This window comes from Bidens hawaiensis, unplaced genomic scaffold (genome assembly GCF_021521415.1).
Source record: "Bidens hawaiensis isolate Kalapana, Puna unplaced genomic scaffold, B.hawaiensis_p1.1 tig00052358_1, whole genome shotgun sequence".
NCBI lineage: Eukaryota > Viridiplantae > Streptophyta > Magnoliopsida > Asterales > Asteraceae > Bidens > Bidens hawaiensis.
In genome coordinates, this window is record NW_027499410.1 from 61800 (window position 1) to 82275 (window position 20476).

The following is a 20476-nucleotide window of genomic DNA, read 5'->3' on the forward strand; positions in this document are numbered from 1 at the left end:
AGGTTGTTTAGAGGATCGGCTCCACTTTTTCTTATGACGTACCAGCAAAGTAAGTAAAACAGCTAGTGAGTAGTCAAAACAAAACCCTTAGATTTGTCGTGCATTTCTTGAGAGTCGATCCATGCCACCACCTGAACCAGCGACGACCTCAATTAGAAAAAGTAACCATGCTATGACTAAACATTTTAAAATTTATTATAAGTATAATAATAAAAATGATATAAACGTTTATATTACAACTTAGTTGTTGTTCACCTAATCCCAAAAGATACTTTTATTTCGTCTATTGGACATAAGACAAAGACACTTGCAAGTGAAAATGAAACCACAGGAATATGGTTCTTCACATAAAAACAAAGCCCAAAAGATACTTTCATTTCGTCTATTGGACATGGAATATCGGTACGTCATTGATGACATCACTCTTAAATTTCCTCATTTTCATTTCACCCCCTGAACTTTCACTTTTGTCATTACACCCCCTCCTTCTTTTCCCATCTTTCAACACCACCCCAAACAACCTGAAACAGTCTCCTTCCCTGACGTCATCCTCCACGTCAGTCTCACCAACCGTAACTGTCTCACCAACCACCACATCACCGTTAATAACCCGCCGGATCTGCTCCGGCGAGACGTTAACGCACTCCGTCAGGTACGCCACCAGCTCGTCGCACCGCTTCTTCGCCTGAGCAAGCTCCGCCGTGAGAATACTCTTCTCTCTCTTCAGTTTCTCGTTCTCGCCGGACAAGTTTTCGATTTGCTCCGCCGTCGGACGGTCGCCCGTGGCCGGAGTTTTGGGTTCCGGCGAGGAGTTTGACGTGGAGCCGTGGTCGTATCCGGAACCTGAACCGGAACCGCCGTCCGTGCGGTTGCTGACGTCAGGCTTTGGTTTTGCTGACGTCACGGTTTTCCGGCGGTGGATGTCGACTAGAAGGTTGTGTTGACCGCGTTTGAAGAAGTCGTTGGCGAACTCCCATTTGTCCGGTAGAGTTTTGTGGAAGCCCTGTGAAATGACATAAATGCCCCACGAAATGACTATCAAAATATTAGGGGTGCAAACGAGCCGAGCTACTCGAGATCGGCTCGTGAAAAAGCTCGATCGTAAAGAGTTTAATCAAGCTCGGGCTCGAGCCGGCTCGCGAGCCTAAACGAGTCTGTCATTTATATAATTTATAATATATATTTAATAATTATTAATTAATTAATATATATATATATATATATATAATGTTGTGAAAAATAATTAAAAATAACTAAATAATATATATTATTTTATACATAAAATTATAATTTAAGATAAAATATATACATAAATAATTATAAACATAAAAAAAATAATAAATAGTAAATAAGCCGAGCTAAAGCTTTAAAAATAGAGCACGAAATGAGCTGAGCTTGACCTCGAGCTCTATAAAAGTTAAACAAGCTGAGCTCGAGTCTAGTCAAGCTCGGCTGGGCTCGTTTGCACCCCCTACAAAATATTGATAGTAATAAAGAAATTAAGAAATGAAACAAATTAAGAAAATTATTTTGTCACTGTGTATGACTATATGTATGATTTGTTGAACTAATCCAAATAGACATTAGGACCAATTTGTATATTTTTAAATTTCGAGTGTGATATGTTAATGAAATCAAACAATAAGATAAATTGCACATTGTGTTGATCAGGTGAAAAAATATTTATAGAAAACCTATTTGAGAGGGGAACCATTAACTACCTTCGACACACGTTGGTCTTTGAAAGGAGACCAGCATGCGTAAGAGGTATAATGGGGCAAGTCAAGGCGTTGAGTTTCTTGTGAGTAAAAAATTGGACAAAATGATCAGGTCTAACATGGGAAAGGTGGATGCGTTTAATTATGATTATTTGATAGGTGGAAATATAAACTTATGAATACTTAAGAAACAAATATGAGAGAAAAAAAGAAAAAGAAAAACATTGAACAAATTATGAACCGGCCACGAAGTCAAAAACGTGCACTGTTTTCTTTTCTTAACCCAAAAGCAAACCGAGGCATAAATAGAAAAAAAATATATGCACATCAAACACGTTATGCATTTTTATTGTTAGTATTACAACATAAGATAATAACAAAATAAAGTATGTTTGGTAAAATCAAACGTTCACATAATGTATATATGTAACTAATCTCATGAAAAAAATATATGCACATCAAACACGTTATGCATTTTTATTTACGCCCTGCTTGCGGTGCGCGCATATAATGTATATATGTGTAAACCCACGGGTGGGCAAAAGTGAAATTGCACGAATTTTGACTTTATTTAACTAATCTCATGAAAATAACGTTAAAAGTGACGGAAGGTTAATCAGGCATCATGTGGTGGCGTTGATAGCCGAAAGACAAGGGTACATGCACCAATCAGCCGGTGTCCCGATGATTGAGTGTTATGTGCCTTATATCCAAGGCTTGATGCAAAACTACTATCGAGCCGGGGGTCTCACCGGAAGCATCCTCTCTATATATGGGGTAGAGGTGAGGCTGTCTACATCTTACCCTCCTCAGACCCTACCATAGCTTTGCTATTGGCGGGATATACTGAGTACGATGATGATGATGATGATGATGATGATGATGATGAAACGTTCACACCTATTATGTTAACCATTATTATCAATATTTTATTATATACGGCCTATATATATGTGACATCTGCCCGAATCCGACCCGACCCAGGTACCCGTTTTCGGATCCGATTCTTTTTATGATTTAAAATTTAATTATTTTCTTTTAAAACTTGACATTTAAAATATATATATTACTAATAATATTTTCCTTCCCGCCTCTTCCTCTTTCTTCCTTTCCTCCGTCCCGTCCCTCTTCTTCTCTCCGCATTCTTTTCTCTCTTGTCGTCGTTCCGCCCTTAAGCCTTGAACCCCCCCTCTCTTTGTTTGTCCTTTGTTTCTTCCCGCCTAAGGTTGTCTGCGCAGCTCCACGCGCCAGACTCCTTACAAGGAAGCCTGCGTGAAGACCATCTGTTGCTGCGATACGCGAGGCGAACTGTCCCCGCGACGCGCTAAGGATTATAGTTCTTCCCGCGACGCGCTTAGAATTGTAGTTCTTCCCGCAGTACTTCTGTCTGCCTTCGCGCTCACGCGCTCGATGCCTTCTCGCGCTAAACCCTTTGAGTCTTCTGTTTAATCTAGCCGTTTACTTTTGTGATGTCTTATCTTCTGTGCTGTTGACCTGACCTATCTTATGTCTGAAAAGTTACTTTCGGCGCAGCATGCGCACCAACCCCATTGGTTGGCAGAAAAAGTGACTGACATTATCTTTTGAGATCTGCTTTTCCATGCTTGACCAGTACATTTATCTGAACCGCCCATGCTTTTACTGTTACCTGTCAGCTTTTCCCTTGTCCCCTGCAGCTGCCATATCTTTCCATATCTTTTGCTTTTGGACTCTTATGCTTTTTAATATCTTTTGCTTGATTTGTTTAGATCTTTTTCTCTTTTCTAGGGATTGTGTTCCCTAGGGTTTGCCTATAAATAATAATGCTATTTTCTTAACACTACACACACAAACACTTATTATCTTCCTTGCTCTCTGCCGTTGATCCTCTGTCGCCTCCTCTCTCTGCCTTCGTCTTCTCTCCTGTTGTGCCCTGTTTTCCGGTAATCTATAATATATAATAATTTGTTTAAGTTACTTATTAATTATGCTAACTTATAATCAAGACTTAAAACCAATCGTTAAAACAATAATCTTTAATTATAGGTTAACTTGTGCTTGTTTAAAGTTGGTTCTTGCATTATCTTTCAACGCATCTTTATCAAGTGAGTAATCTCGTATCTAATCCCTTTTTATTTTTAATGTTTTGGGATGTTCATGTGTTCGTACAAACTCGAGTCTTAAACTTGTTTATGAACTTTAGTCGCGCAGTATCCCATGTGTTGAGAACGTTTACTTGGCTGTTTATTTGTATGTGTGTATCATTAACCGCTTTGTTCGGCCTATTCCGAAGTTTTCATGGATCCATTAGATGAACACGGGAGACCTATCGTTTACGGTTTTCTTTGTTTACACTTGCACAGATGTTTTCTTGTTTTTGTGCTCATTTGGGAGCACGGATTGAACTATGAACTATGATCTATTTAGGCTTGATCGCAATCTGATTACACCCTTGTTAAACACCAGACATACACGTGTTGCGCGCAGTGATTATTGTTATCTAGTATCTATTAAACTTGATTTCTCACCAACACGCAAGTGTTTGACGTTTTATTTTAACACATGTTCAGGTTTGCTGTAGCTACATTTGGAGCTTGTGGACACGTATGACGTTTTTACTTTTGGACCTAGATTAAAATGTATCAAGACAAGTTATTGTTGTTCGAATATTTTGCCTTATAATATAATGATTTATGTTGATTTATGTTACCTCGTGCTTACGTTGCGCGTGCGCGAATGAATATATTTATTAAATATTGACACCCAAATAGTGTCACGAGTAATGAAACAATATGTGGCGCCCCGATGTATAATCCGCCTTCGGTCGGGGTGTTACAATATACATGTATTAACATATATGGATGTGAAGAGGTAGGTCCCAGCAGAGCCCAGTTGGACCCGCAAGACTCACATTCAACAGGGACGTCTGCGCGGTTGGACCCGCAAGACTCACCTCGAAGAGAGACGTCTGCGCAGTTGGACCCGCAAGACTCACCTCGAAGAGAGACGTCTGCGCAGTTGACCAACTGGATCCGCAGGACCAACCATGCTCAGAGACGCGACGTCCTTACGCGCAGTACGCAAGCTGTTCCCGCAGGAAAAGCCTCCCAATGGTGACGTACTCCGCCTGTTCCCGCAGCTACGGATACTAGCCATCAGGGAAGGCTACCCGCACAGCAAGGCTACACGCACAAGGCACTAACTCTCAAATAATTCAGTAATGTCACCTGAAGAGGGAATGAGCAAGCCGGGAATACTCCCGCCCAAAGCCGGGAAAACTCCCGCCCAAATGAGCTAGTCCTTACGCTACTGGAGGATCTTTTGTACTATACCTGCCAAGGTATGGACAAAAGATCTGACCAAAGCTGCGACAGCTCACTGACAACAGTACGACGAGCAGCACGCTCTAGTACTTAATGTCACTATCAGCCGCTGCCTACCCACCAACCCTTGTCGTGGCACGTGCATAGCCTGCAGTTGGTGGAAAAGGAATAGTACACAGCCGGCCATGTCACTATCAGTCGCTGCCTACCCACCAACCACCAGCACGACACGTGCGTAGCCCACAGTTGGTAGAAAAGGAATATAATACAGCCGGCTGTACCTTCTTGGACACCTACCTTCGGCTATAAATACTCCAACACCTTGGAATGGTATCATCACATCTTATATCTCCATATATTATCTGATATCTGCTCTAGTCATTTCTCTTAATATACACTTATATTCAAGAGCAATCTAGTCTGATTCTCACGCCGGATGGTGGTCACAAGGAGGTACCCCCCCTTCTCAGTGACGAGCTCACGGTGTCTGTTTTGCAGGTCATCAGAAGAACCATCTTTGCCGGAACTAACCCTCGTGGGAAACATCTACTTAACCCCCAGATTATCCGTAATCTGCCCGGGGTCATCTAGTATTTCTTCATTGGCGCCATCCGTGCATAAAAGCTAGAACTATTTCTATTTTAGTTTTTTCCAAAACTTCTGGAAAGATGGTTAACGTTACTCCGGTCCCGAGGCCAGCGAGTGACCAAGAAACCCCGGTAATCACAACCCCAGCTACTGGGAGGAACACCGGCGAGTACACAAATTTTACGAACACTACCCCGGTTACTCAAGCCGGGGCAAGTGCAGTAAATTTTACGAACACTACCCCGGTTACCCAAGCCGGGGCAAGTGCAGTAAACAATCATTCCCTGGGATTCATTGATACCCAGGTGGAAAGACAACAGACGAGGCTCCCCCGCCAAACACTTGAACAAGTTAAAGCGTGGGCGGAAGCACGTAAGAAGGAATTCCAAGCTGAGTTGGGCGAACGCTTACGTTCCATCCAACAGGCTGACGAATTTGGAAGCACTCGACAACAGCTTGTGACATCTGCCCCGATCCGACCCGACCCAGGTACCCGTTTCTCCGACCCGATCTCTTTCTTTTATGATTTAATATTTATACTTATATTTTACTTTTAATAATAATATATATTTCCTTCCCGCCTCTTTCTCTCTCTTTCTTTCCGCCGTCCCGTCCCTCTTCTTCTCTCTTTCCGCCTTCTTTTCCCTCTTGTCGCCGTCCCGCCCTTACGCCTTGTTTCCCTCTTTTTCTTCTAACTCTTTGCTTGTCCTTTGTTCCTTCCCGCCTAAGGTTGTCTGCGCAGCTCCACGCGCCAGACCCCTTACAAGGAATCCTGCGTGAAGACCACCTGTTTCAGCGATACGCGAGACGAACTCTTCTCGCAGCGCGCTAAGAATTGTAATTCTTCTCGCAGCGCGCTAAGAACGGTAGTTCTTCCCGCGACGCGCTAAGGATTTGTAGTTCTTCTCGCAGCGCGCTAAGAATCGTAGTTCATCCCTCGACGCGCGAAGAATTATAGTTCTTCCCGCGGCGCGCTAGGAATTTTAGTTCCTCCCGCGGCGCGCTAAGAAATGTGATTCTTCCCGCGGCGCGCTTAGAAATGTAGTTCTTTCCGCGACGCGTTAAGGTTGGTTCTGTCTGCCTTTGCGCTCGCGCTCTCTTGACCTTCTGTGTCTGCCTTCGCTCTCGCGCGTGCGCTCGAGCCTTCTTGCGCTAAACCCTTTGAGTTTTCTTTTGTTTAATCTAGCCGTTTGCTTTTGTGTTGTCTTATCTTTTGTGCTGTTGACCTAATCTGCTTTATGTCTGAAAAGTTACTTTCGGCGCAGCATGCGCACCAACCCCATTGGTTGGCAGAAAAAGTGACTGACATTATCTTTTGAGATCTGCTTTTTCCATGCTTGACCAGTACCTTTTTCTGAACTGCCCATGCCTTTTTACTGTTCCCTGTCAGCTTTTTCTCTTTTTCCCTGCTGCCATATCTTTTGATATCTTTTGCTTTTGGAATCTTTTGCTTTTTGAGATCTTTTCCCATTTTTCTAGGGATTGTGTTCCCTAGGGTTTCTCTATAAATAATAGTATTATTTTTCCTAACACTACACACACAAAACACTTAATCTCTCTTATTCTCTCTTGCTCCTTGCTCTCTCTGCCGTCCTCCTCTCTGCCTCCGTCTTCCTCTCTGTTCTGCCCTGCTTTTTCGGTAATATATATATATAATAATTTACTTATGCAAACTTATAATCAAGACTTAAAACAAATTATTAAAACAATAATCTTATTTATAGGTTAACTTGTGCTTGTTTAAAGTTGGTTCTTGCTTTATCTTACACCGCATCGTTTATCAAGTGAGTAATCTCGTACCTAATCCCTTTTTATTTTTAATGTTTTGGGATGTTCATGTGTTCGTACAAACTTGAGTCTTAAACTTGTTTATGAACTTTAGTCGCGCAGTATCCCATGTGTTGAGGACGTTTACTTGGCTGTTTATTTGTATGTGTGTATCATTAACCGCTTTGTTCGGCCTATTCCGCAGTTTTCATGGATCCATTAGATGAACACGGGAGACCTATCGTTTACGGTTTTCTTTGTTTACACTTGCACAGATGTTTTCTCGTTTTTGTGCTCAATTGGGAGCACGGATTGAACTATGAACTATGAGCTATGATCTATCTAGGCTTGATCACAATCTGATTGCACCCTTGTTAAACACCAGACATACACGTGTTGCGCGCAGATTTATTGTTATCTATTATTATCTATTAAACTTGATTTCTCACCAACACGCAAGTGTTTGACGTTTATTTTAACACATGTTCAGGTTTGCAGTAGCTGTTTTGGAGCTTGTGGACACATAGGAAGTTTTCTTTATTTTGGACCTAGATTAAAATGTATCAAGACAAGTTTTTGCTGTTCGAATATTATGATTTATAATATATTGATTTATGATGATTTATGTTATCTTGTGTTTACCTTGCGCGTGCGCGAATAAATGTATTTATTAAATATTGACACCCAATAGTGTCACGAGTAATGAAACAATATGTGGCGCCCCGATGTATAATCCGCCTTTGGTCGGGGTGTTACAGATTGGTATCAGAGCTCGTTGACTTTAGGATAGGTGGTTAGACGTAACGGCCTAGAATACCTAAGAGTCCCTTCTCGCGCATGAGAGAAATCTCATGTTTGCGCACTTATTGTTAATTACTCGTTATTTATGAATATGCTCGCGCTTGCGCAGTATATGATTTTATGTTTTATTTCGCGATATTTCGATTTTTGTTGAATTTCGATTTTTATTGATTTTTCTTACATATTCATTTGTTGGGTTTGAAAATCCGAAAAGTCATGGTGATACATGAATAGTTGATTTTCAATTTCCATTTACGATTATGTTCTAAGGTTGGAGACTTGAAAAGTCATGGTGATACATGAATTGTCAACTTCCAATACTCATTTTCTTGTGTATTTTATATTGAAGATTGAAAAGTCATGGTGATACATGAATCGTCAATCTCCAATACTCGTTTGCTCGTATATTTTAAATTGGGAATTCGGAAAGTCATGGTGATACATGAATTTTCGATTCTTGATTCGAATTTGTTACCTTTATTAAGTCTGCATCTAGGGTCATTTATTTTACTTTAACTTTTGACAGTAACTGACTCCGCGAAACCAAGCTTTTCGAGGTTATACTTTGCGCTATAACCAAGATATTAACTAAAATTAAAATTTTTATAGAATGCCTCCGCTATCTCGTCGCCATCTCAAGAAGAAAGAAGCCGCGCGCAGACGCTCGCAGCAACGTTCCCAGGAAATGGCCGCCGCAATAGCCCAAGCTTTGAGCCAAAACAATACCAACACCTCTGGTTACAACATTAAATCCTTTAACGCGGGTAACCCTCCAAAGTTCACAGGTCTTGAAGGAGCCACCGTGATGCTCCAGTGGCTTGGGAAAATAGAAAACACTTTCCTCCACACCCAATGCCCCTCAGACAGACGAACCCTATATGCTTCCAGTGTCCTGGAATCTAGAGCGCTTACATGGTGGAATGGAGTAGCTCATGCGCGTGGCGCAGAAGCTGCTTCTAGCATGCTCTGGGAGGAATTTAAGGAAATTCTGACGCGAGAATTCTGCCCTCCCAACGAAGTTAAGCACCTGGAGGAAGAATTTTGGAATCTTAAGCAATACAGTGGCGAAGCGCGCGAGTACGCGACGCGTTTCCATGAACTAAGTTTGCTGGTCCCTCACCTTGTTACCCCTTCCCGCCGAGCCATAGAGAAATTCCTTGGGGGTCTCCCCATGGAAATTCAAGATTCTGTATGGGCCAGAAACCCAGTAACCCTCTCTGACGCCATCGAGTTGGCCGCTGTGCTCAGCGACAACCATGTCAGAGCAGGAACCCTGTTCCTGCGGGGAACAGAAAAGACCAAACTCACCAAGACTGCCCCTGAACCAACAGAAACCAAACCTGAACCCTCAAACCGTAACCACCTCAAGCGCAGGCGCAAGGCCTATGCGCTTACCAACCCGCCCATTGTCCAGCAACCCATTTATCAACCTCCAGTTTACGCGCCTAACCCACTGTCAACCTACCCAACACCTCCTGTAGTCCACAACTATGCCTTAACCAATCCCGCACTCCCTGCCCCGCCACTTAAGAAACCTTACACAGGAAACCAACCCTTTTGCCCAACCTGTAGACTTCACCACCCAACCCAAACCCCGTGTCGACAATGTAACCGATGTGGCCGCGTTGGTCACTCTGCCGAATACTGTAGAGTCCCTCTCGCCAACCCAATTGCGCCAACACCACCAGTCTACCCGCAGAATCCACAACCAACCTACCAAAACCCACGACCCAGATCGTGCTATAACTGCGGTGATCCCAGTCATTTCCGGAACGCGTGCCCAAGGCTACAAGTTCAGATTACGCAAGCGAATCCGGTGAACCAGATTTCAAACCAAGTGACGCGTGGACGAGCTTTTAACATAACCGCGCACCAAGCGCAAGCGAATAATGACGTAGTTAATGGTACATTTTTGCTTAACGGATTTTATGCTTCTATACTTTTTGATACTGGCGCCGATCGAAGTTTTATTTCTCGCGCCTTCGAGCAGAAGCTTGCGCGACCGCGCGATAACTTAAAAGAAGATTTTTCAGTTGAATTGGCTAACGGTGAAACTGTTTTAATTAACTCGGTGATTAAAGATTGCACGCTTAACCTTAACGAAAACGATTTTCTGATTGACCTCATCCCCATGCCTCTTGGAAGCTTTGATGTTATCATTGGTATGGACTGGCTCTCGAATAATCGCGCCGAAGTTATTTGCGCCAAGAAGTTGATTCGCATTCCTCGAGAAAATGGTGATCTTCATATCTACGGCGAAAAACCCTCCAGTGGTCTTAAGCTTATGTCTTGCGCCGAAGCCCGAAGGCTCATGCGGAAAAGGTGTATTGCATTCTTAGCCCATGTGGTTAAACCTGCTGAAGAAAAGAAGAAGCTTCGCGATATCCCCGTTGTGCGTGATTTCCCTGAAGTTTTTCCTGATGATCTTCCTGGTATCCCTCCCGCTCGTGAAGTCGAGTTCCGTATTGATCTTGTCCCTGGTGCTTCCCCCGTAGCTAAATCTCCTTACCGTCTTGCACCCGCTGAGATGCAAGAATTGGCAAGCCAACTTCAAGAGTTGACTGCTAAAGGATTCATTCGCCCTAGCTCTTCGCCCTGGGGTGCTCCGGTGTTGTTCGTTAAAAAGAAAGATGGATCGTTTCGCATGTGTATTGATTACCGCGAGTTGAACAAACTCACCATTAAAAACCGGTATCCCTTACCGCGTATTGACGACCTCTTTGATCAACTCCAAGGTGCCTCTTGTTTCTCGAAGATTGATCTCCGCTCTGGTTATCACCAGTTGCGCATCCGCGATGAAGATGTTCCGAAGACTGCTTTTCGAACTCGTTATGGCCATTTTGAATTCTTGGTCATGTCCTTCGGTTTAACCAACGCACCCGCCGTTTTCATGGATCTAATGAATCGGGTGTGTAGGCCTTTCTTGGATAAATTCGTGATCGTGTTTATCGATGATGTTCTGGTGTATTCTAAGACCAAGGCCGAGCATGAGCAACATCTCCGATTGGTATTGCAAAAGCTTAGAGCTGAGCAACTCTATGCTAAGCTTTCCAAGTGTGAATTCTGGTCTGATGAAGTACAGTTTCTTGGTCATGTTGTTAACAAGATGGGTATTCATGTAGACCCATCCAAAATTGAAGCAATCAAGAACTGGATTACGCCATCCTCTCCTTCTGAGATCCGTTCCTTTCTGGGCTTAGCTGGTTATTACCGGCGTTTCATTTCGAACTTCTCGAAGATCGCTTTGCCTTTAACAGCTCTAACGCACAAAGGTAAACCGTATATTTGGGGCTCGAAGCAAGAAGAAGCCTTTCTATCGCTCAAGCGATTGTTGTGTGAAGCTCCTGTTCTTGCGCTACCTGAGGGTAATGATGATTTTGTCGTATACTGCGATGCCTCCAACCAAGGTCTCGGTTGTGTTCTTATGCAACGAGGCAAGGTTATCGCTTACGCATCAAGGCAACTTAAGGTTCATGAAAAGAATTATACAACTCACGACCTCGAACTTGGTGCAGTTGTTTTTGCCTTGAAGATCTGGAGACACTACCTTTATGGTACTAAGTGCATCCTCTACACTGACCATAAAAGCCTTCAGCATATCTTTGATCAAAAGGAACTCAACATGAGGCAACGCCGATGGAACGAACTCATCAGCGATTACGATTGTGAGATCCGGTATCATCCTGGTAAGGCTAATGTGGTAGCCGATGCGCTCAGCCGAAAACCCTGCCAGCTTAACTGTATCTTGCCGCGCACCCAGCTTCACTTCGCGCCGATTCAAAGCAACCTTGAATCGCGTATTCGTGACGCGCAGCGCGCATCCATCAGTAATGGTAACCTTCGCGCCGAGTTAGCGTGTGGCGCGGAAGCGCATTTTGTGCCCAATCTGAGTGGAATTCTCTGCTATCTAAATCGCATCTGGATTCCCTTTGATGAGAATCTTCGCGCTGATATCCTGAGTGAAGCGCACAAATCTCGGTATTCTATTCATCCTGGCGCTGATAAGATGTACAAGGATTTGCGCATTACTTATTGGTGGCCCGGTATGAAAAAGGATATTGCTGTGTTCATAGCTAAATGTCTGACTTGTTCTAAAGTGAAAGCTGAACACCAACGCCCATCTGGTTTGCTCGAACAACCAGAAATTCCTACGTGGAAATGGGAATGTGTAGCGATGGACTTTATTACCAAGCTACCTTTGACAGCAAGCAAACATGATAGCATTTGGGTAATAGTGGATCGTTTGACTAAGTCTGCTCACTTTCTGCCCATTCGTGAAAACTACCGTGTTGAGCATCTCGCGCAGCTTTATGTCAAGGAAATTGTCTGCCGCCATGGTACTCCTTTGAGCATCATATCCGATCGCGATGGCCGTTTTATATCTCGCTTTTGGAAATCTCTCCAATCTGCGCTAGGAACTCGCTTGGACATGAGTACGGCATATCATCCTCAGACTGACGGTCAGTCTGAGCGAACTATTCAAACTCTTGAGGATATGCTCCGATCTTGTGTTCTTGATTTTGGAGGTAATTGGGATTCACACCTGCCTTTGATTGAGTTCTCTTATAATAACAGCTATCATTCCAGTATCGGTATGGCCCCATTTGAAGCACTTTACGGTCGTAAGTGCCGCTCCCCGATTTGTTGGAACGAAGTGGGAGAAGCTCAAATCACAGGACCCGAACTTGTTCAAGAGACAACCGATAAAATCGCCAAGATCCGTGATCATCTGCTGACTGCCAGAAGCCGACAGAAGAGTTACGCAGATCGCAGGCGAAAGCCTCTCGAATTTCAAGTTGGTGATCTTGTTCTCCTCAAAGTGTCGCCCTGGAAGGGTGTTGTCCGCTTTGGGAAGAAAGGTAAGCTTGCTCCTCGTTATGTTGGTCCATTCAAGATTCTCGCGCGGGTAGGAAAAGTTGCCTACAGACTTGACCTGCCGCCCGCGCTCAGTAATGTGCATCCAACGTTCCATGTATCCAATCTCAAGAAGTGTTTAGCTGACGAGAACCTTCACATTCCACTTGATGAAGTTCAAGTTGATGAATCTATGCATTTCGTTGAGAAGCCTGTTGAGATTATGGATCGCGAGGTAAAGCAAACCAAGCGCAGTCGTATCCCTATCGTGAAAGTTCACTGGGAGTCCAAGCGCGGAGCCGAGTTTACATGTGAAAGGGAAGATCAAATGAAGATCAAGTACCCGCACCTGTTCTCTGCGCAACCTACTTCGAGATAAATTTCGGGACGAAATTTCTTAAAGTAGGGGAGACTGTGACATCTGCCCCGATCCGACCCGACCCAGGTACCCGTCTCTCTGACCCGATCTCTTTCTTTTATGATTTAATATTTATACTTATATTTTACTTTTAATAATAATATATATTTCCTTCCCGCCTCTTTCTCTCTCTTTCTTTCCGCCGTCCCGTCCCTCTTCTTCTCTCTTTCCGCCTTCTTTTCCCTCTTGTCGCCGTCCCGCCCTTACGCCTTGTTTCCCTCTTTTTCTTCTAACTCTTTGCTTGTCCTTTGTTCCTTCCCGCCTAAGGTTGTCTGCGCAGCTCCACGCGCCAGACCCCTTACAAGGAATCCTGCGTGAAGACCACCTGTTTCAGCGATACGCGAGACGAACTCTTCTCGCAGCGCGCTAAGAATTGTAATTCTTCTCGCAGCGCGCTAAGAACGGTAGTTCTTCCCGCGACGCGCTAAGGATTTGTAGTTCTTCTCGCAGCGCGCTAAGAATCGTAGTTCATCCCTCGACGTGCGAAGAATTATAGTTCTTCCCGCGGCGCGCTAGGAATTTTAGTTCCTCCCGCGGCGCGCTAAGAAATGTGATTCTTCCCGCGGCGCGCTTAGAAATGTAGTTCTTTCCGCGACGCGTTAAGGTTGGTTCTGTCTGCCTTTGCGCTCGCGCTCTCTTGACCTTCTGTGTCTGCCTTCGCTCTCGCGCGTGCGCTCGAGCCTTCTTGCGCTAAACCCTTTGAGTTTTCTTCTGTTTAATCTAGCCGTTTGCTTTTGTGTTGTCTTATCTTTTGTGCTGTTGACCTAATCTGCTTTATGTCTGAAAAGTTACTTTCGGCGCAGCATGCGCACCAACCCCATTGGTTGGCAGAAAAAGTGACTGACATTATCTTTTGAGATCTGCTTTTTCCATGCTTGACCAGTACCTTTTTCTGAACTGCCCATGCCTTTTTACTGTTCCCTGTCAGCTTTTTCTCTTTTTCCCTGCTGCCATATCTTTTGATATCTTTTGCTTTTGGAATCTTTTGCTTTTTGAGATCTTTTCCCCTTTTTCTAGGGATTGTGTTCCCTAGGGTTTCTCTATAAATAATAGTATTATTTTTCCTAACACTACACACACAAAACACTTAATCTCTCTTATTCTCTCTTGCTCCTTGCTCTCTCTGCCGTCCTCCTCTCTGCCTCCGTCCTCCTCTCTGTTCTGCCCTGCTTTTTCGGTAATATATATATATATAATAATTTACTTATGAAAACTTATAATCAAGACTTAAAACAAATCATTAAAACAATAATCTTATTTATAGGTTAACTTGTGCTTGTTTAAAGTTGGTTCTTGCTTTATCTTACACCGCATCGTTTATCAAGTGAGTAATCTCGTACCTAATCCCTTTTTATTTTTAATGTTTTGGGATGTTCATGTGTTCGTACAAACTTGAGTCTTAAACTTGTTTATGAACTTTAGTCGCGCAGTATCCCATGTGTTGAGGACGTTTACTTGGCTGTTTATTTGTATGTGTGTATCATTAACCGCTTTGTTCGGCCTATTCCGCAGTTTTCATGGATCCATTAGATGAACACGGGAGACCTATCGTTTACGGTTTTCTTTGTTTACACTTGCACAGATGTTTTCTCGTTTTTGTGCTCAATTGGGAGCACGGATTGAACTATGAACTATGAGCTATGATCTATCTAGGCTTGATCACAATCTGATTGCACCCTTGTTAAACACCAGACATACACGTGTTGCGCGCAGATTTATTGTTATCTATTATTATCTATTAAACTTGATTTCTCACCAACACGCAAGTGTTTGACGTTTATTTTAACACATGTTCAGGTTTGCAGTAGCTGTTTTGGAGCTTGTGGACACATAGGAAGTTTTCTTTATTTTGGACCTAGATTAAAATGTATCAAGACAAGTTTTTGCTGTTCGAATATTATGATTTATAATATATTGATTTATGATGATTTATGTTATCTTGTGTTTACCTTGCGCGTGCGCGAATAAATGTATTTATTAAATATTGACACCCAATAGTGTCACGAGTAATGAAACAATATGTGGCGCCCCGATGTATAATCCGCCTTTGGTCGGGGTGTTACACAGCTCAACATGAGCAGTGAGTGCGAGTACTCGGACGATGATTGGGAGGAATACGACACCAACGCAAACCCTCGCCATAGGGCGAAAGGGAAGCGTAAGGAAACGGACTTCCAACCGAGGAATTTCGAAGAAACCTTCAAACCAAGGAACGCGGGGGGAAACTCACGCACCTCGTGGTGTAATGAACGCTGAGCAGGCTAATGCGTGTAGAACCCCAGTTGGGGAAAACACGAATGAAACTGCAGCTTCAATGTTGGAGACTACATACTGCGTAAACAACGAGATTCCGAACCAGGTGAATATCGGCTCGAAAGGCTCGATGACACCCCATCCCAAGAACATGGAAGGGAGTTCAATTACACAGGTTGCATGTAGATCAATTCCAAACTTACAAAGAAACTGCCTAGAGCCACTTCTAATGGAAATGATTCTCCTTTATCACATTGTGTTGATCGCTTTACATTTATACTTATGAACTTTCCGGACGGATATGCCAGTATTCACCGCATAAATATGGAAAGAAGTCGTTGCGTGTGGACGGCGGCAAAACCCGCATAAACACAAAAAACGGCAAAAATTTGTAAGAGATGACAACCTTCACGCAGGTTAGTTATAGGTAAAGTTTGGTCATCCCACTAAATGAAAGTGACGGTCCTACCCGCACAATCATGATAGAGGAAACTAAACATTAACCTATTGACAACCGCGCGTCGAAAGGTTTAACTTATTCAAAACACTGATATGCCAGGTATTCACCGCATAAATAAGTGGGGAAGTCGTTGCGTGTGGACGGCGGCAAAACCCGCATAAACACAAAAAACGGCAAAAGTTTCTAAGGAAAAGATGAGGAAAACCTTCACGCAGGTCAGTTATAGGCAAAGTTTGGTCATCCCACTAAATGAAAGTGACGGTCCTACCCGCACAACCATGATAGAGGAAACTGAACATTAACCTATTGACAACCGCGCGTCGAAAGGTTAACTTACTCAAAACACTTGGAAAATTGCTAAGTTAAACTAAAATATGCATGAGCAAGTCATATAACGTTTACAACGCAAGTCAAAAAGATTCAAAAGTAAGCGGGAATACACCCCCTTACCTTGGCAACCAAGTAACTATAAGACAGGTGCAGGTACAGTGTCAAGGCAAAACCCTTCACATACTTAGCACCTGCAGGGAATTGAAGCCAAGAATACCTTGGCAACCAAATAACTATAAGACAGGTGCGGGTACAGTGTCAAGGAAAAATCATTCACATACTTAGCACCTGCAGGGAATTGAAGCCAACAATACCTTGGAAGTAAAGTAACTATAAGACGAGTGCGGGTATAGTGTCAAGGCAAAACCCTTCACATACCTAGCACTCGCAAGGAATTGAAACCAAGAAGGATCTTCTGGGCCATGCTTGCGGAAACGGAAATAACATCCCCGCATTGCGGGAACGTTGAGAACTAGATTGTTTGAAGCTCCAAGATGGAATTGGTTGTTTAACATAATTGATCACTATGTTTAAAACTACCAAAACCTCATGGAGAATCTACACAAGTGGAACTCAACGCTCCTGACTTGCGAGAAGGTTACAGACCTACCCGCATCATACCCAAAGATCAAGCAGAAAAGTCGGGAATTTCTGCACGTGACATTAGGACTTCCGCGGGAAGAATCCCCATGGAAAACCTTAAAACTAAACCCTTTTCAAAACCCCTTGCTTAAGTCCAAAAGTTCACATCACTTATTAACAATTCATGAGAAGAACATTGGACTGGGGGGACTTGAAGAGGTAGGTCCCAGCAGAGCCCAGTTGGACCCGCAAGACTCACCTTCAACAGGGACGTCTGCGCGGTTGGACCCGCAAGACTCACCTTAAACAGGGACGTCTGGGCAGTTGGACCCGCAAGACTCACCTCGAAGAGAGACGTCTGCGCAGTTGAACTCGCAAGACTCACCTTAAAGAGGGACGTCTGCGCAAAGACCAACTGGATCTGCAGGACCAACCATGCTCAGAGACGCGACGTCCTTACGCGCAGTACGCAAGCTGTTCCCGCAGGAAAAGCCTCCCAATGGTGACGTACTCCGCCTGTTCCCGCAGCTACGGATACTAGCCATCAGGGAAGGCTACCCGCACAGCAAGGCTACACGCACAAGGCACTAACTCTCAAATAATTCAGTAATGTCACCTGAAGAGGGAATGAGCAAGCCGGGAATACTCCCGCCCAAAGCCGGGAAAACTCCCGCTCAAATGAGCCAGTCCGTACGCTACTGGAGGATCTTTTGTACTATACCTGCCAAGGTATGGACAAAAGATCTGACCAAAGCTGCGACAGCTCACTGACAACAGTACGACGAGCAGCATGCTCTAGTACTTAATGTCACTATCAGCCGCTGCCTACTCACCAACCCTTGTCGTGGCACGTGCATAGCCTGCAGTTGGTGGAAAAGGAATAGTACACAGCCGGCCATGTCACTATCAGCCGCTGCCTACCCACCAACCACCAGCACGGCACGTGCGTAGCCCACAGTTGGTAGAAAAGGAATATAATACAGTCGGCTGTACCTTCTTGGACACCTACCTTCGGCTATAAATACTCCAACACCTTGGAACGGTATCATCACATCTTATATCTCCATATATTATCTGATATCTGCTCTAGTCATTTCTCTTAATATACACTTATATTCAAGAGCAATCTAGTCTGATTCTCACGCCGGAGGGTGGTCACAAGGAGGTACCCCCCCTTCTCAGTGACGAGCTCACGGTGTCTGTTTTGCAGGTCATCAGAAGAACCATCTTTGCCGGAACTAACCCTCGTGGGAAACATCTACTTAACCCCCAGATTATCCGTAATCTGCCCGGGGTCATCTAGTGTTTCTTCAGGATGCATTGACTAATAATGCTAAATGTTAATCTTAAACAAGATTATGAAACTTCTTTTTAACTTAAAACCAGTACATTCAAATTGTTTCAATAATAATAATTAAAAAAAATAATCCACGTAAGAAAAAAAACATGTAAGCAATACATCTAGATATTAAGTTCCTAGTTATTTTCTAACAGAAAAAGTTTTACGCTTATGTTCAAATGTTACATGGAGGCGAATTTAATGTGTGAAAAATTATTGACAGAATTTTATTACTGAAAACAAAAACTATGTTGTCTTTACGGTATCTGTCAAATAAATAAACACCTCTAAATAATTTAATAAATAATCTATTTTAAATAAAAATAATAAAATCCAGCCAATCAACTAGGTATACTATTTTATTTTTACATGATACATAAAACATTATTTAGTCACCTCTATAGTTTAATACCTTTCCTTCTATTATTTTGACCAAGACTATGCATATATACTTATTTAACTATTTAGTATTTGTTACGTGAGTATATTCAAAGAGAGAACTTACATAAGTATTAAGCTGGCGAACAAAGCTAGAGAAATTATTATGCTTGAACGAATTAGGGAGCAAATCCTTAGCAAATTCAGCAGTCTTCCAAACCACAAACCCGCTACCATCATCGTTCCACCAAATCACCCCATCCGTTGTCGGGTCATCCACCAACTGATACGTCTTCACCAGAAACGGCGCGGGAGTAGACCGTTGCACCATTTTCGTTACAACTACCTAATATGTGCAAAGAAACTAACCTCTAGAGTTTATAATAAAAAAAAGTTAGAGCAATTAATATAATATAATCAAGGGTGATTTGATTTAATAACTAAATAGCATGAGAGCAGTGAGGAATTCCCAGCCCCAACAGTAAAAGCCAGACACGAATAATCGAGAGCGAGCCAGGTCGTGAATCGGACGGGTGATCGATTGTTTAGATTTTTCCATGTTGAATTTGTGAAGAAGAGAGGATCATAACTTGTTGACAATGAAAAAAATATGTGGGTTGAATGCTATAAGTTTGAAAGAGGAGAATATTAGGTGGATTTATAGAAGGTGTGGGTTGGTGATCAGGTGTGAAATGAAGGATATATAGTATGACTAAATAACCGTGTTTATTTGAATTTTTAAGACAACAAACGTACGAGAAAATTAAATTAAATTAAACTAGAATAATAAAATCATTCAAACACTTAACTTTATTGATGAAACGGAATATTCGGGTGGACTCGATTGATGGCTCGGCGTGTGGTTTGTTGGAGGAGACTGAACACATCTTTGTGCCGGGTTTTGTCCAATCGGTGTGATTGGCCATCTCCACCTGGTGTAAACTTTCTCAGTTGTTCCTGTTTAGTGTTCACGATATGTTGAGTTATATAAATATACCAAGTTCCCGCAAAGAGAAAGGCTAAAGGGTTTCATGCAGTTTATCTCGTAACGTTGTGGTGTTTATGGAAGGCTAGAAATGATATGATGCATAGAGGTTAAAGCCCTTAGTTTTCTTTGGGTTAAAAATAGATCGAGCGGGTTTCAACTCTCGTGAGCAGACTGAGGAAAGTTTGTTTTCTATTAAACTGAGTATGCATTGTATTTCCGGGTGATGTTGCTTTGTTGGCCGGGTTGAGCGGCTTGATTGGCCGATTCTGTTGGACGTTTTTTTATTTTAATATCATTTCGTTGGCCTTTCATTAAAAAAAAAAAGAAAAAAAACCCACATCTACTTCGTTAGGATATTGTATCTTAAATAGGTATTAGCTCAAAATTGAAATCAAAATAAGTTTTAATCAATCATTATTCTTTCTTTTCCTCTTTTGTTTCGTTTTCATTAATCTTCATAGCGACCGAGCATTTGATCCACAAGAAAGCATTGTTTGTCTCCAACCAATTGACCTGCTCAGGGAGCTTTGTCTCTCTACATTCTCTTTTCAGTTTTGAAAACGTCGTTTGTGCGCTCGCTTATATTATTCACTGCTCGTTTGATCACAAGAGGAGCTTTCTTGTTTATTAGCCTAAGCATCTTCACTAAATCGCTCGCTTACTATAACCTACTATACCACTTTTAGGTTGACTGTCAC

The 20476-nt window shown here is 42.8% G+C and overlaps 1 pseudogene across 1 annotated transcript; it reads right to left on the reverse strand.

The window, feature by feature from the left end:
• Positions 1-382: 382 nt before the first annotated feature.
• Positions 383-19195, reverse strand: LOC143599560 (heat shock factor protein HSF24 pseudogene; annotated as a pseudogene). The gene is made up of 2 exons (XR_013147318.1): positions 18918-19195; positions 383-1003 (listed from the first exon to the last, which is right to left on the reverse strand). The product of XR_013147318.1 is annotated as a heat shock factor protein HSF24 pseudogene (transcript).
• Between the last annotated feature and the right edge of the window lie 1281 nt (positions 19196-20476).